This window comes from Hyperolius riggenbachi, chromosome 2, assembly GCF_040937935.1.
Source record: "Hyperolius riggenbachi isolate aHypRig1 chromosome 2, aHypRig1.pri, whole genome shotgun sequence".
NCBI lineage: Eukaryota > Metazoa > Chordata > Amphibia > Anura > Hyperoliidae > Hyperolius > Hyperolius riggenbachi.
In genome coordinates, this window is record NC_090647.1 from 246,092,489 (window position 1) to 246,108,319 (window position 15,831).

Below are 15,831 nucleotides of genomic sequence, written 5' to 3' on the forward strand. Positions count from 1 at the left end.
TTGTGTGTAAAACAAATAAAAAAATGTGTCATTTACAGAGATATTTCTCCCACCCAGCATGGTTATATGTAAAAATACACCACAAAACACATTATACTACTTCTTCTGAGTACGGCGATACCACATGTGTGACACTTTTTTGCAGCCTAACTGTGCTAAGGGGCCCAAAGTCCAATGAGTACCTTTAGGATTTCACAGGTCATTTTGAGACATTTGGGTTCAAGACTACTCCTCACGGTTTAGGGCCCCTAAAATGCCAGGGCAGTATAGGAACCCCACAAGTGACCCCATTTTAGAAAGAAGACACCCCAAGGTATTCTTTTAGGTGTATGATGAGTTCATAGAAGATTTTATTTTTTGTCACAAGTTAGCGGAAATTGATATGTATTGTTTTTTTTTTCACAAAGTGTCATTTTCCGCTAACTTGTGACAAAAAAAAAATCTTCTATGAACTCACCATACTCCTAACAGAATACCTTGGGGTGTCTTCTTTCTAAAATGGGGTCACTTGTGGGGTTCCTATACTGCCCTGGCATTTTAGGGGCCCTAAACCGTGAGGAGTAGTCTAGAATCCAAATGCCTCAAAATGACCTGTGAATAGGACGTTAGGCCCCTTAGCGCACCTAGGTTGCAAAAAAGTGTCACACATGTGGTATCGCCGTACTCAGAAGAAGTAGTATAATGTGTTTTGGGGTGTATTTTTATACATACCCATGCTGGGTGGGAGAAATCTCTCTGTAAATGGACAATTGTGTGTAAAAAAAATCAAATAATTGTCATTTACAGAGATATTTCTCCCACCCAGCATGGGTATGTGTAAAAATACACCCCAAAACACATTATACTACTTCTCCTGAGTACGGCGGTACCACATGTGTGGCACTTTTTTGCACCCTAAGTGCGCTAAGGGGCCCAAAGTCCAATGAGTACCTTTAGGATTTCACAGGTCATTTTGCCACATTTGGTTTCAAGACTACTCCTCACGGTTTAGGGCCCCTAAAATGCCAGGGCAGTATAGGAACCCCACAAATGACTCCATTTTAGAAAGAAGACACCCCAAGGTATTCCGTTAGGAGAATGGCGAGTTCATAGAAGATTTTATTTTTTGTCACAAGTTAGCGGAAAATGACACTTTGTGAAAAAAAACAATTAAAATCAATTTCCGCTAACTTGTGACAAAAAAAAAAAATCTTCTATGAACTCACCATACATCTAACGGAATACCTTGGGGTGTCTTCTTTCTAAAATGGGGTAATTTGTGGGGTTCCTATACTGTCCTGGCATTTTAGGGGCCCTAAACCGTGAGGAGTAGTCTTGAAACGAAATTTCTCAAAATGACCTGTGAAATCCTAAAGGTACTCATTGGACTTTGGGCCCCTTAGCGCAGTTAGGGTGCAAAAAAGTGCCACACATGTGGTATCGCCGTACTCAGGAGAAGTAGTATAATGTGTTTTGGGGTGTATTTTTCCACATACCCATGCTGAGTGGGAGAAATATCTCTATAAATAGACAATTGTGTGTAAAAAAAATAAAAAAATTGTCATTTACGGAGATATTTCTCCCACCCAGCATGTGTATGTGTAAAAATACACCCCAAAACACATTATACTACTTTTCCTGAGTACGGCAATACCACATGTGTGGCACTTTTTTGCGGCCTAACTGCGCTAAGGGGCCCAAAGTCCAATGAGCATCTTTAGGCTTTACAGGGGTGCTTACAATTAGGCACCCCCCAAATGCCAGGACAGTAAACACACCCCACAAATGACCCCATTCTGGAAAGTAGACACTTCAAGGTATTCAGAGAGGAGCATAGTGAGTCCGTGGCAGATTTCATTTTTTTTTGTCGCAAGTTAGAAGAAATGGAAACTTTTTTTTTTTTTTTTTTTTTGTCACAAACTGTCATTTTCCGCTAACTTGTGACAAAAAATAAAATCTTCTATGAACTCACCATGCCTCTCACTGAATACTTTGGGATGTCTTCTTTCCAAAATGGGGTCATTTGGGGGGTATTTGTACTATCCTGGAATTTTAGCCCCTCATGAAACATGACAGGTGCGCAGAAAAGTCAGAGATGCTTGAAAATGGGAAAATTCACTTTTGGCACCATAGTTTGTAAACGCTATAACTTTTACCCAATCCAATAAATATACACTGAATGTTTTTTTTTTTATCAAAGACATGTAGCAGAATAACTTTCGCGCTCAAATGTATAGGAAATTTTACTTTATTTGAAAAATGTCAGCACAGAAAGTTAAAAAAGTCATTTTTTTGACAAAATTCATGTCTTTTTTGATGAATATAATAAAAAGTAAAACTCGCAGCAGCAATCAAATAGCATCAAAAGAAAGCTGTATTAGTGACAAGAAAAGGAGGTAAAATTCATTTAGGTGGTAGGTTGTATGACCGAGCAATAAACCGTGAAAGCTGCAGTGGTCTGAATGGAGAAAAAGGCTCTGGTCCTTAAGGGGCGAAAAGACTGTGGTCCCGAAGTGGTTAAACTGAAGACCAACTGACTTTATTTTGTCTTGAAGAAAAGCTAGTTAACTTTTGTTAACTCTTTTCTTATTTCATGTCTACTTTGATGATCCCTACTGCTCTGAAGGTTACAGTTTATATATAAAAAATTTACTGAGGAAAATTGTTTCCCTGCTTCTCTCGCCTCACAATATAAAGAGAATGAGATCTAGGCAGGCAGAGATTACAGTGTCACCTTCAGTGACACCAGTAGGCCATTTGATCCAAGATTCATGCCTCAAATTATTAGGGCGCACTGCCACCACAATTACTACCCGCACGTGTATAAAATACTAGAAGTTTCCTCACCTGTTAGATCCCTTGTCACCTTAACTAGGATCACCTCACCACTTCTGTAGATTATAAGCTTATAAGGCGAGTGTGCTGCCTCTAGTGTTTCATATGTCTGTCGTATTTGTTCTTAAAGGGACTCCGAGCTCAAGTAAAAAAAGAAAGTTGTACTCACCCGGGGCTTTCTCCAGCCCAGTGCTGGTCGGGAGGTCCCACGACGGCGTCCTGGCTCCTCTCCTAGTCCCCGCTCCGGAATGGCTGACCGGCCGCAGCCCGGGTGACACTCTGCTGAGTGTCGGGCTGTTCCTTCCGCGTATGACGCGGCTGACGTCACACGCCGGCCGCCTCGCGTCATCACGGTGGCCAGCGTGAAAGTACATGCGCAGTACTTTCACGCCGGCCGCCGTGATGACGCGAGGCGGCCGGCGTGTGACGTCAGCCGCGTCATACGCGGAAGGAACAGCCTGACACTCAGCAGAGTGTCGCCCGGGCTGCGGCCGGTCAGCCATTCCAGAGCGGGGACTAGGAGAGGAGCCAGGACGCCGTCGTGGGACCTCCCGACCAGCACTGGGCTGGAGAAAGCCCCGGGTGAGTACAACTTTCTTTTTTTACTTGAGCTCGGAGTCCCTTTAAATGAATATTTATCCATGGTGGTGCTATATAAATTAGCCAGTAAAAAGGCCCACCAGTTAAATAACAGGCACCCCATGCCGTCTCAAGCACTGCCCGAAGCCTGCCGTGCATGCACGCCAAGCACAATGCACAGACACAGGAACACAGGAGGACGCAAGGACAGGTAAGTTATTATATAGGATAATAAATTTAAAAAGTGGCAGTCACAGATAATGGGTGATCTCATATAAAAGTGGTGAAGGAACAGTCTGGGCATTCGATCAGTGAATAGATACAGTTTTTTTTATCCTTCTTGATACATAATAAAGATGATTGATTCAAAGATACATATAGTCTACTAACAAATGCAATCCCATAAATCTAGCTATGAGGCAGTGTAAGGTCTGAAGACCTGCTTACAGTGCTTTTAGTGTAACTACAACAAAGAGTCCTCTGAGTGGTACACTGCTGGGAGCGTCACTGCTTTCTGTAATTGAGGAGGACAGAGAGAATAGTTGGACCAGGTTCTCTGGCTTATACAAATGATGAACATTTAAGTTGATTATCACTATAGAGATCTGAAAATGACACTATTTTAGCAGAAATAACAGTATGTTTCTTACGATTAAGTGATGCAACCTTTAAAATTAGGCCCCTGTCCATTTCCTCGGGATAGGACCTTGTATTTCCAGGTAATCCACAAAGATTCCTTGTAGTAAGTGCACAGCTGCCAGTTGGAAGTAGGCATCCAATAGGCAAATCCCAGCCAGGGCCGGCCTTAGGTTTCACAGCGCCCTGAGCGTGACCAGACTTTGGTGCCCCCCCATTCACCCTCTTTGCATGCGGACGCGCACACACCCCCGTGTGCAAGATCCCCTTTAGTGTATATAGGCAGATTCCCCCCTTCAGTGTATATAGGAAGATCTCCCCTTTAGTATATATAGGCAGATCCCCCTTTAGTGTATATAGTCAAATTCCCTTTTAATGTATCTAGGCATATCCCCCCTTTAATTTATGGAGGCAGTTGGGGAACCTTACTTTTTTGCTGGTCTTCTTACTGTGCAGTGTCAGTGTAGCTGGGAACAGGTGAAGATGGCCAGGAGTCAGGACAGGAGTGACAACTCTCTCTCCACACGTGAGCTGCGCATCTCGGGAGCAGCCTGCATCTCCCACTGTAGCAGACTGAGGCCAAGCCATCCAATCACATATTGCCTGTGAGCGAAGGGCGGAGTTACTGGCTCACATTTCGGAAGAGGCAGCAGCAGTTTCCTGGAGTCTTCGCCCCATCACCTCCTGCGGCACCGGAGGGCGGGGCTACCACGCCGCAAAGCAGTGATAAATGGACTCGGCCGGGGCCCGCAGCCAGGTAGATATGCGGCCAGGGCGACAGGGCCAGTTGAATGTATGTGTGCGCCCCCCTGGAAGCCGGCAGCCTGAGCGACCGCTCCGGTCGCTCAGGTCAAAGGCCGGCTCAGATCCCAGCAATCGGTTGCACTGAAGGTAAAGGGGTGAATGCTCTGTATACATTTTCAGAACTGATGAAAATAGTAATAAAATAGTCATTTTAAAAGAAAATGAGATTTAGTAAAACAGAATATTGAGGGATACATTATGTTATTTTGCCTGTAGCAAATAAAAAAAAGAAAGAAGAAAAACGTTGTTATAGGCAAAAAATAGATATCATCTCTATAAAAAGATATAATTTCTGCCAAGAATTTTTGTATCCCTACAGAGCTAGATGGATGTGATGCGTGATGTACCTTTGTGAGCAACCCAGATAGTTGAGCGAGCTGGCAAGATACTTGTCCCTTGCAGGCCGCCTACAACTGTGATATTTTTTTTTTATTATTATTATTGGAATTGTAAATGAAATAACTATTTTGTTATTAAACCCGGCAGTTTACACTATGTAGGGTTGCTTATTTTCTATTTGAGGAAAATTGTCTTATTTATTACTATCAATATATGAAAAATGATAGTTCAGCAAGAAAGCCATTAGCAATGCTCATTACGTGTAGCTACGACCTCGTAGCTACCTGTAATCAAAATTTAAATGCATCTGAGCAGCCTGTGGCCGAGGGGCGTTGAGTTACCCAGGCGCCGATGCTCTCAATTTGGGTCCCATGTCATGTTCCATGTCACTCCCATGCTTCCTTCTTCTGGGTTGAAAAAGGAAGCATGGGAGTGACGTGGAACTGACATGGGATGCGAATGGAGTGCGTTGGCGCCTGGGTAAATTACCTCCCCCTCGGCTGCAGGCTGCTCAAAGGCATTTACATTTTGTTACAAGTAGCTACCAGGACATAGCAACTCCTAATGAGCATCACTAAAAGGCACTTAGCTGCTGTAACCACATCTTAGGTTGAGCATAGACCATTATAATCCTATAAAGGCCATTTAAATGAAGCCTGAAGTGAGAGGAATATGGTGGCTGCCATATTTGTTTCCTTTTAAACACCTTTTAAACAATAGCAATTGCCTAACAGTCCTGCTGATTTCTTAGCCTGCAGTAGTGTCTGAATCACACACCAGAAACACGTACAAAGCAGCTTGATGCAAAGGGCTTTTTGGCACAGGGTGAGTCGAACGAAGGCTCACCCTGCTGCCGCACACATTTAAGGGAGTGTTAAATACTATTCCCCCTCTGAATAGTAGCAACTCGGAGGGAGAAGAAATTCAGGGTCCGGCTATCGGGGTGTGGACTATAGCATTACTGCAATAGACGTGCCAAGCTTCGGCCGCTACATGGCTCGTGGTGGGTGACAAAAAGCCCTGCTTTGCCAGAAACAAGTATGTAGCTAATTCAGTCAGAGCACCTGATCTGCATGCATGTTCAGGGTCTATGGCTTAAATTATTACACACAAAAGGATCAGCAGGAGAGGCGGGCAATTTGCACTGTTGACATTTTTTTGTTTTAAAGAGTAACTGTCAGGCTGCAAAAGCTAATTTAAACCTCTATTCTCCTGTGTTAAACAGTTTAGAAGGAAACCAAAAAGGCAATACTGAAGTTAAAAATCTCTCTTACTTTGATGTTTGCTGAACAGCAAGGCTCGTTATTCCCAAGCTCCTAAGGAGGCAGGCAGGACGCATAACAGATACTGTAAAGCATTCTGGGGCTGCTTCTTCTCCCCACTGCACTACCTTGGGTCCTCCCGTTCATTTCCCTATCCCGCCCTAAGGCTGCTTTCACAGTGGGAAGTTACAGGCTCATGTTACAGCAGCTTGCAACAGCAGCCTAAAACTCACAGCACTGAAAAATCACAGGGCACATGTTCCGTTAGAGTATACTGCATGAGTCTGCTATTGTTCCTAGCCACATGGCTAATTAATATTCACTGCACAGTAGTGTTGTCCGGATCATGAACCATTAGGATCTTTGATCCTGATTTTTGTAAGTCGAATCATCAGGAAGCAGGGAGGATATTACATCACAACTGGCTTCATACAAGACAGACAAACATGGAACCTGCCATGAGCTGTCAGGAGCATCATTCTCTGCAAATACTATATAAAAATTCTGTAAAATCCAAACGTGGACAGTGAAATGCATATGTAATGTAAGTACAGCCAATATTTAGCTACTGATATATGTGTTTTTTTTCTCTGAGACCCTATACCTAACAGCTCCTCTTTAAACAATGCAAATTGCTGTCCTGTTGAAAAACACATCAGTTGTGCTTTAAAAGTGGTGAGCAAGAATCCTATACATTAATAATGAAGTGAAGTAGCATTGTCAGGTAGAAACTCTTTCTGCAGAGGAAGAGCACTGATTTTCCAACATCACATTATTTGACAATCTAAACTTTCCTCGGCATTGTTTTGTTTATTTTCTCGTATACAGTAAATATTCATTATATAAGAAAAAAAGCTTGTGTAAGTCCACTGGCATGTGAAAAACAGCTTTCTGCCTTAACATAGTAGGTGATGACAACTGGAGAGAGAAAGGCAGTGTCGTGTCAGTCCGCCTCCATTTATCTTCACCTGCCAATCTCACAACCTTTACAAAGCTCTTCAGTCATCTTCCTGGAAGCCCAGTAGTTAGAGGAAGGGGCTTGTGTTGCTACCTAACTGCTCCACTGTGCTATCAATTATCAACATCCTCCCAAGTCATTGGTTATAGAAGTAGTGTCCTATTACCAACTGACTTTTAATGTTAAATAGAGATGGCCCGAACGGTTCGCGGGCGAACGGTTCCTGGCGAACTTCCGTGGGTCGTGTTCGCCAGCGAACATGAACTTTTCCGGAAGTTCGGTTTGCCCCCATAATGTACCATTAGGGTCAACTTTGACCCTCTACATCACAGTCAGCAGGCACATTGTAGCCAATCAGGCTACTCTCCCTCCTGGAGCCACTCCCCCCTTATAAAAGGCAGGCAGCGCCGGCCATCATACTCACTCGTGTGCCTGCAATAGTGAGAGTAGGGAAAGCTGCTGCAGACTCTCTCATAGGGAAAGATTAGTTAGGCTCTTGTAGGCTTCTTAGCTTGCTCCTTGCTGATTCTTATTGCTAAAGAAGCACCCCACAACAGCTCTTTTGAGAGCTAATCTTGTTCTTGTGATCTATTTTTTTGTGTGTGTCCCACTGACACTTGTGTTGCATAGACAGCCTTGATAATTCATACTGTGTGTGTGCCACTGCCAGGCCCAGCACATTCAGTGACTACCTGTGTGTGTGACAGGTGCACATTGTAATACCCATTACTGCATATACCTACCTACCTGTTGTTCACAGTGCACCCACCTACCTACGTGTGTGCACGCAGAGTCACTCTGCCTGTCCGGTAGCTGTCTGTGTGTGACAGGTGCACATTGCAATACTCATCACTGCATTTACCTACCTGTTGTGTTCAGTGCACCCACCTCATCACTGCATATACCTACCTGTTGTGTTGAGTGCATCTACCTCACCACCGCATAAACCTACCTGTTGTGTTGGGTGCACCCACCTCATCACTGCATATACCTACCTGTTGTGTTGAGTGCGCCCACCTCATCACTGCATGTACCTACCTGTTGTGTTGAGTGCACCCACCTCATCACTGCATATACCTACCTGTCGTGTTGAGTGCATCCACCTCATCACTGCATATACCTACCTGTTGTGTTGAGTGCACCCACCTCATCACTGCATATTCCTACCTGTTGTGTTGAGTGTATCCACCTCATCACTGCATATACCTACCTCTTGATCTCCTCTTCAGCTACACAGCCCCATCTCCCCAGATCCTATGCTGCATGCCATGTACGACGGTGTCACGCCATCTTAGACATGTCTTGCCTCAAAGCGGAGAGTCACACTGGACCAGCTCTCCTGGCTGCTCTTAACAAACAGGTGGAGCACTGGCTGACCCCGTACCAGCTGGAGATTGGCAACGTGGTGTGTGACAACGGCAGCAATCTCCTTTCCGCTTTGAATTTGGGAAAGCTGACACATGTACCCTGCATGGCACATGTGCTGAATCTAGTTGTTCAAAGATTTGTGTCAAAGTACCCAGGCTTAGAGGACATCCTGAAGCAGGCCAGGAAGTTGTGTGGGCATTTCAAGCGGTCTTACATGGCCATGGCACGCTTTGCGGACATTCAGTGGAGAAACAACTTGCCGGTGAGATGCTTGATATGTGATAGCCCGACTTGCTGGAATTCGACCCTGCTCATGTTTTCTCGCCTGCTAGAACAGGAGAAAGCTGTCACCCAGTACCTGTACAATTACAGTAAAATGACACAATCTGGGGAGATGGGGATGTTCTAGCCCAACAACTGGAATCTGATGCGAAATGCATGCAGGCTCATGTGGCCGTTTGAAGAGGTGACCAACCTGGTGAGTCGCAATGAAGGCACCATCAGCGACTTGATCCCGTATGCTTACTTCCTGGAGCATGCTGTGCGTAGAGTGGTGGATCAAGCTGTGGAGGAGCGTGAAGAGGAACATTTACGGGCGGAAGCATTGTGGGATCAATTCACATCAGACCCAGGTGTTTCCTCAACACCTGCGGCAGCACAAAGGGGGGAGGAGGAGGAAGAGTCGTGTGGGGAAGAGGAGTCAGACTCAGATGATGAGCAAGGTTGGAGGCGGAGGCGGCGGCAGAAGAACAACTGCAGCAGGCGTTGCAGGGGGCTTATGCTGCTCGATGTTCCTGCGGTATTGTTCGTGGCCGGGGGGAGAAGAAGGACTTACCAAGAGGAGCAAGAGGAGATGGATAGTACATCTGGATCCAACTTTGTGCAGATGGTGTATTTCATGCTGTCCAGCATGTTGAGGGACCCCCGTATAAAAAACCTCAAGGGGAATGACCTGTATTGGGTGGCCATGCTACTAGACCCTTGGTATAGGCACAAAGTGGCGGACATGTTACCAACTCACCTGAAGGCAGAAAGAATGCAGCACATGCAGAACAAGCTGTCAACTATGCTTTACAATGCGTTTAAGGGTGATGTCACAGCACAACGCAATAAAGGTACCACTGCCAGTAATACTTCTCCCATGTCCATGCAGGCAAGAAAAGGATGCTCCAGCGATCTCATGGTGATGTCGGACATGCGGACATTCTTTAGTCCAACGCCTCACCTTAGCCCTTCCGGATCCACCCTCCACCAACGCCTGGACCGGCAGGTAGCCGACTACCTGGCTTTAAGTGTGGATGTAGACACTGTGAGCAGCGATGAACCCTTGGACTACTGGGTGCGCAGACTTGACTTGTGGCCAGAGCTGTCCCAATTTGCCATCCAACTTCTGTCTTGCCCTGCCTCAAGCGTCCTGTCAGAAAGGACCTTCAGCGCAGCTGGAGGCATTGTCACTGAGAAGAGAAGTCGCCTAAGTCACAAAAGTGTTCAGTACCTCACAAATGAGTGAGGCATGGATCCCAGGGGGCAACTGCCCTCTCCAAGACTAAGTCAGTCCCCACACACAGCATCTCTGCCTGCACGTCGTGTGACTGCCTGCCCCAAGACTAAGTCACTCCCCACACAGCATCTCTGCCCGCAGGCCGCTTGACTGCCTTCTCCGCCACCTTCAACAGGGTCCAGGACTCCAGGCGAATTCCTGAATTTTTAAAGCCGCTGCTAGCAGCAGCCGCTATAATAATTTTTCTGGTGCGTGTACATGCCTGCCTAATTTTTCTGGCTGCACTGCAGCTGCAACAACAAAACAAAAGGCATGTACATGTGCCAATTCCCCTTCGTGATCATTACCTTGCCGCGGTGAAGGGCTTGCGTATCACAATGAAGCAATGACCGCCGGCCATATGAGTGTCTCGTGGGGTGGCACACCCACGATAATAAGGTTTTTGCTTCATTGTGGACAGACCAAATTTGATCAGCTGGACAGTCACTGTTGTTCTGTCATTGAGCTACCACAGCCTGGCGACGATATGGGCTTGAAAACCGCCATGGCCTGCATTCTGGCCATGGTGCGCACCAGTCCAGCATGGCCGTCACAACACAAACAACTGTTTGCGGTGCATTACACAGTGAGTTTGGTGTGTCAGTGTGAATCAGTACTCTAATTACACTCCCTGATTGATGTATACACATGCAAGATGTTTTAAAGCACTTTAGGCCTGCAATTTAGCATTCAATGTGATTTCTGCCCTTAAAATGCTGCTTTGCCTCAAATCCAGATTTTTCCCTGGGACTTTTGGCGTTTATCTCACTCCGCCATGCCCCCTCCAGGTGTTAGACCCCTTGAAACATCTTTTCCATCACTTTTGTGGCCAGCATAAATGTTTCTAGTTTTCAAAGTTCGCATCCCCATTGAAGTCTATTGTGGTTCCCGAAAGTTCGCGCAAACCGAACTTTCGCGGAAGTTCGCGAACCGAAAATCAAAGGTTCGGGCCATCTCTAGTGTTAAACTCTTACTGTATTTATACTTAATTATTCCTTAAAGAGACACTTATGCGAAAAAAAAATATGATATAATGAATTGGTTGTGTAGTATGGATAATTACTAGAAGATTAGTAGCAAAGAAAATATTCTCATATTTTTATTTTCATAACGTTATATAGTGTTTTTTCTAACATTCCATCATTCCCTAATATGTGCAGTTTACACAACACTCAGCATTCTAAATGTTTTTACAGAGCAGGCAGTGAACTATTGACCTGTCCTCTGGCAAAGAAAAAGAAAATCCTCAGATAACAACTGAGAGCTCTCTTTCTTTGAAAGTCATAGAGCTCAATCGCTTTTTTGCATATATAACAACTGGAGTCTCTTTAAGGGAACCTAAACTGAGAAGGATATGGATTTTTCCTTTTAAAATAATACCAGTTGCCCGGCTCTCCTGCTGATCCTGTGTCTCCAATAATTTCCGCCACAGCCCCTGAACAAGCATGCAGATCAGGTGCTCTGACTGAAGTCAGACTGGATTAGCAGAATGCTTGTTTCAGGTGTGTTATTCAGCCAATACTGCAGCTAAAGAGATCAGCAGGGCTGCCAGCAACTGGTATTGTTTACAAGGGAAAATGCACATCCCTCTCAGTTTAGGTTCCCTTTAACTCTTCCTGTACTGGAATTAACATTAGACTTATGTCTCTGCTCCTAATTTCTTTATTTCTGAGCTGTACTACACATACAAATCATTATATTATAATTGTTTTTCCGCTACAGTGTCTCTTTGACAATAACCTAAAAAATAACCTAAACAATAGTGCAGTGTTTTCCTTTATTTCACTTTCCTCATGCAGGCATGTCAATCCCAGTATGTACAGCACAGGTATTACACTGTGCTTATATTGATAGCAAACTAGGTGCAGTGTATGCTGATCTCTGCATGAATACAATGTTTTGACACTGTCCCAGCAGCTTCTACAGGTATAAAGGGACCAGTTATATTTATTTGCAAATACTGAGCATATGAGCAGGGATGGCTGCTGGCCAGAGCCGGATCAGCCACAAGGCAAACCTAGGCAGCTGCGTAGGGCCTGGAGAGAGTCTAGGGGCCTGGTGGATGCTAGTCCCCACCAAATCGTACTAAAAAGAAGCCAGATGACCATCGGTGGTGAGAAAAACTGCAATTTTGCCTAGGGCCCCATTTCATCTTAATCCATTTCTGCTGTTGACTAATTGGTAATGACAGGCTGATACACTCACTGGCCATCAGCCAATCACATGACAGGAACTTAAAGAGGAACTTCAGCCTAAACAAACGTACTGTCATTAAGTTACATTAGTTATGTTAATTAAAATAGATAGGTAATATAATCTCTTACCCACCCTGTTTTAAAAGAACAGGCAAATGTGTGGTTTCATGAGGGCAGCCATCTTTTTGGTTGAAAGGAGGTGACAGGGAGCATGAGACACAGTTCCAACTATCCTGAGTGCTGATCACCCCTCCCAGTTGCTAGGCAATGTGAATAACAACATAGGAAATCCCATCATGCTTTGCACAGCATCAGGGAAAAAAAGCCCGGGCAGTTTTCTTTGATGGGTGGAGCTTAGCTAAAAATGCAGCTAAAATGATGTTTTGGTAAGAAAAACAAAGTTCTGATGCTGTGAAACTGTTAAATGAAACACCAAGCCTTTTCTGTTCTGCCGAGTAGATTTTTAGTCCAGAGGTTCACATTAATTCATTTAAGCATCTAGATGTGGTGAACTGAAGACAAGTTATTGACACTCAAACAGAGCAACAGAATGGATAAGAAAGGGGATTAAAAGCAAAATTTGGGTTGAATGAAAATTCTAATTCTGTAGTACAAATAGTAAATACAAAACATATAATAGTAAATATGTAACATAAAACTGAGGCCCATATGCAATTCCACTTTACTCCTACATTTTCTCCTAGGAGATAATTTTTCCTCCTCTATTTAAAATAACTTTCCAGCACTTTTCAACCGAAAAAGTACTAAGAAGTAAGTGCAAAAGTACTATCAAAATTATTTTTAGTATTTTCTTGCTTGTTGGTGGCTTAAAAGGCATTTTATTGACAAATTTAAAAATATCTCCTAGGAGAAAACTTAGGTGAAATAGTGAATTGCATATGGGCCCGAGTCTCATATTTTTATTTTCAGTTTAAGGGCTGCATTGGTGGTGTGGTTGTTGGTGCCTGAAGGGCTGTTGTGAGTACTTCAGGTCAGAAGCTGCTTGTCTACTGGAATTGTCACAAACAACCTCCTCTAGGATTAACAGAGAATGGTCCAAAAAAAAGAAGAAAATATCCTCTGAGCAGCAGTTGTGTGGGCAAAAAATGAGTAGTTGATGTCAGAATTCAAAGGAGTGTTTCAAGTAGGGATGGGACGAATCCACAATTTCTTCGAATCCGAATCCGGATCCGAATCTAAAAAGGTTCTCGAATATCTCGAACCTTTCGAATCCCGAATCTAACGAATCCTGCACATAAGAATTGTGCGATCCGTGGTATAGTTGCCCGCAGTATAGGTAGCGAGGTAAAGGTGCCTTCAGTATAGCTAGCTAGGTATGGGTGCCATCAATATTGGTAGCTTTCAGTATAGGTAGCAAGGTATAGGGGCCTGCAGTATCGGTAGAAAGGTATATGGGCCTTCAGTATAGGTAGCAGGGTATATAGGCCTTCAGTATAGGTAGCAGGGTATATGTGCCTTCAGTATAGGTAGCAGGGTATATGTGCCTTCAGTATAGGTAGAAAGGTATATGGGCCTTCAGTATAGGTAGCAGGGTATATAGGCCTTCAGTATAGGTAGCAGGGTATATGTGCCTTCAGTATAGGTAGCAGGGTATATGGGCCTTCAGTATAGGTAGCAGGGTATATGGGCCTTCAGTATAGGTAGCAGGGTATATGGGCCTTCAGTATAGGTAGCAGGGTATAGGGGCCTTCAGTATAGATAGCAGGGTATATGTGCCTTCAGTATAGGTAGCAGGGTATATAGGCCTTCAGTATAGGTAGCAAGGTATATGTGCCTTCAGTATAGGTAGCAGGGTATATGGGCCTTCAGTATAGGTAGCAGGGTATATGGGCCTTCAGTATAGGTAGCAGGGTATATTGGCCTTCAGTATAGGTAGCAGGGTATATGGGCCTTCAGTATAGGTAGCAGGGTATATAGGCCTTCAGTATAGGTAGCAGGGTATAGGGGCCTTCAGTATAGGTAGCAGGGTATATGGGCCTTCAGTATAGGTAGCAGGGTATATAGAGGCCTTAAGTATAGGTAGGTATGTAGGTAGGTATAGGGGCCTTTAGGTAGGTAAAGGGACCTTCAGTATAGGTAGCAGGGTATAGGGCCTTCAGTATAGGTAACAGGGTATATAGAGGCCTTAAGTATAGGTAGGTATGTAGGTAGGTAGGTATAGGGGCCTTTAGGTAGGTAAAGGGACCTTCAGTATAGGTAGCAGGGTATAGGGCCTTAAGTATAGGTAGGTATGTAGGTAGGTAGGTATAGGGGCCTTTAGGTAGGTAGGTATAGGGGCCTTTAGGTAGGTAGGTAGGTACGTATGTATAGGGGGCCTTTAGGTAGGTATAGTGGCCTGTAGGTAGGTAGGTAAGTATAGTGGCCGGTAGGTAGGTATAGTGTCCTGTAGGTAGGTAGGTAGTTAAAGGAACCTTCAGTATATGTAGCAGGGTATAGGGCCTTAAGTATAGGTAGGTATGTAGGTAGGTAGGTATAGGGGCCTTTAGGTAGGTAGGTATAGGGGCCTTTAGGTAGGTAGGCACGTATAGGGGGCTTTTAAGTAGGTAGGTAGGTATAGAGGCCTGTAGGTAGGTATAGGGGCCTTTAGGTAGGTAGGTAGGTAGGTATAGGGGCCTTTAGGTAGGTAGGTAGGTAGGTACGTATAGGGGGCCTTTAGGTAGGTATAGTGGCCTGTAGGTAGGTAGGTAGGTATAGTGGCCGGTAGGTAGGTAGGTATAGTGGCCGGTAGGTAGGTAGGTAGTTAAAGGGACCTTCAGTATAGGTAGCAGGGTATAAGGCCTTAAGTATAGGTAGGTATGTAGGTAGGTAGGTATAGGGGCCTTTAGGTAGGTAGGTATAGGGGCCTTTAGGTAGGTAGGCACGTATAGGGGGCCTTTAGGTAGGTAGGTATAGAGGCCTTTAGGTAGGTATAGGTGCCTTTAGGTAGGTAGGTACATATAGGGGGCCTTTAGGTAGGTATAGGGGCCTGTAGGTAGGTAGGTATAGTGGTAGGTAGGTAGTATAGGGGGCCTTTAGATAGGTATAGGGGCCTGTAGGTAGGTAGGTATAGTGCCCGGTAGGTAGGTAGGTACGTATAGGGGGCCTTTAGGTAGGTATAGTGGTAGGTAGGTAGGTAGGTAGGTAGGTAGGTGTCGCTCCCCCCCCGTGCCTCCTCCGCTCACCCCCATGGCCTCCTCCGTCCCCCGTGCCTCCTCGCTCACCCCTGCATAAGTGTCAAGTCAACTCACATGTCCAGTGGAGCGCAGACAGAGCGGCAGACCTCGTCCTTACTTCTCGGTTCCCTCTAGTGGCCGGACCGGCTTTTACTGATGACGT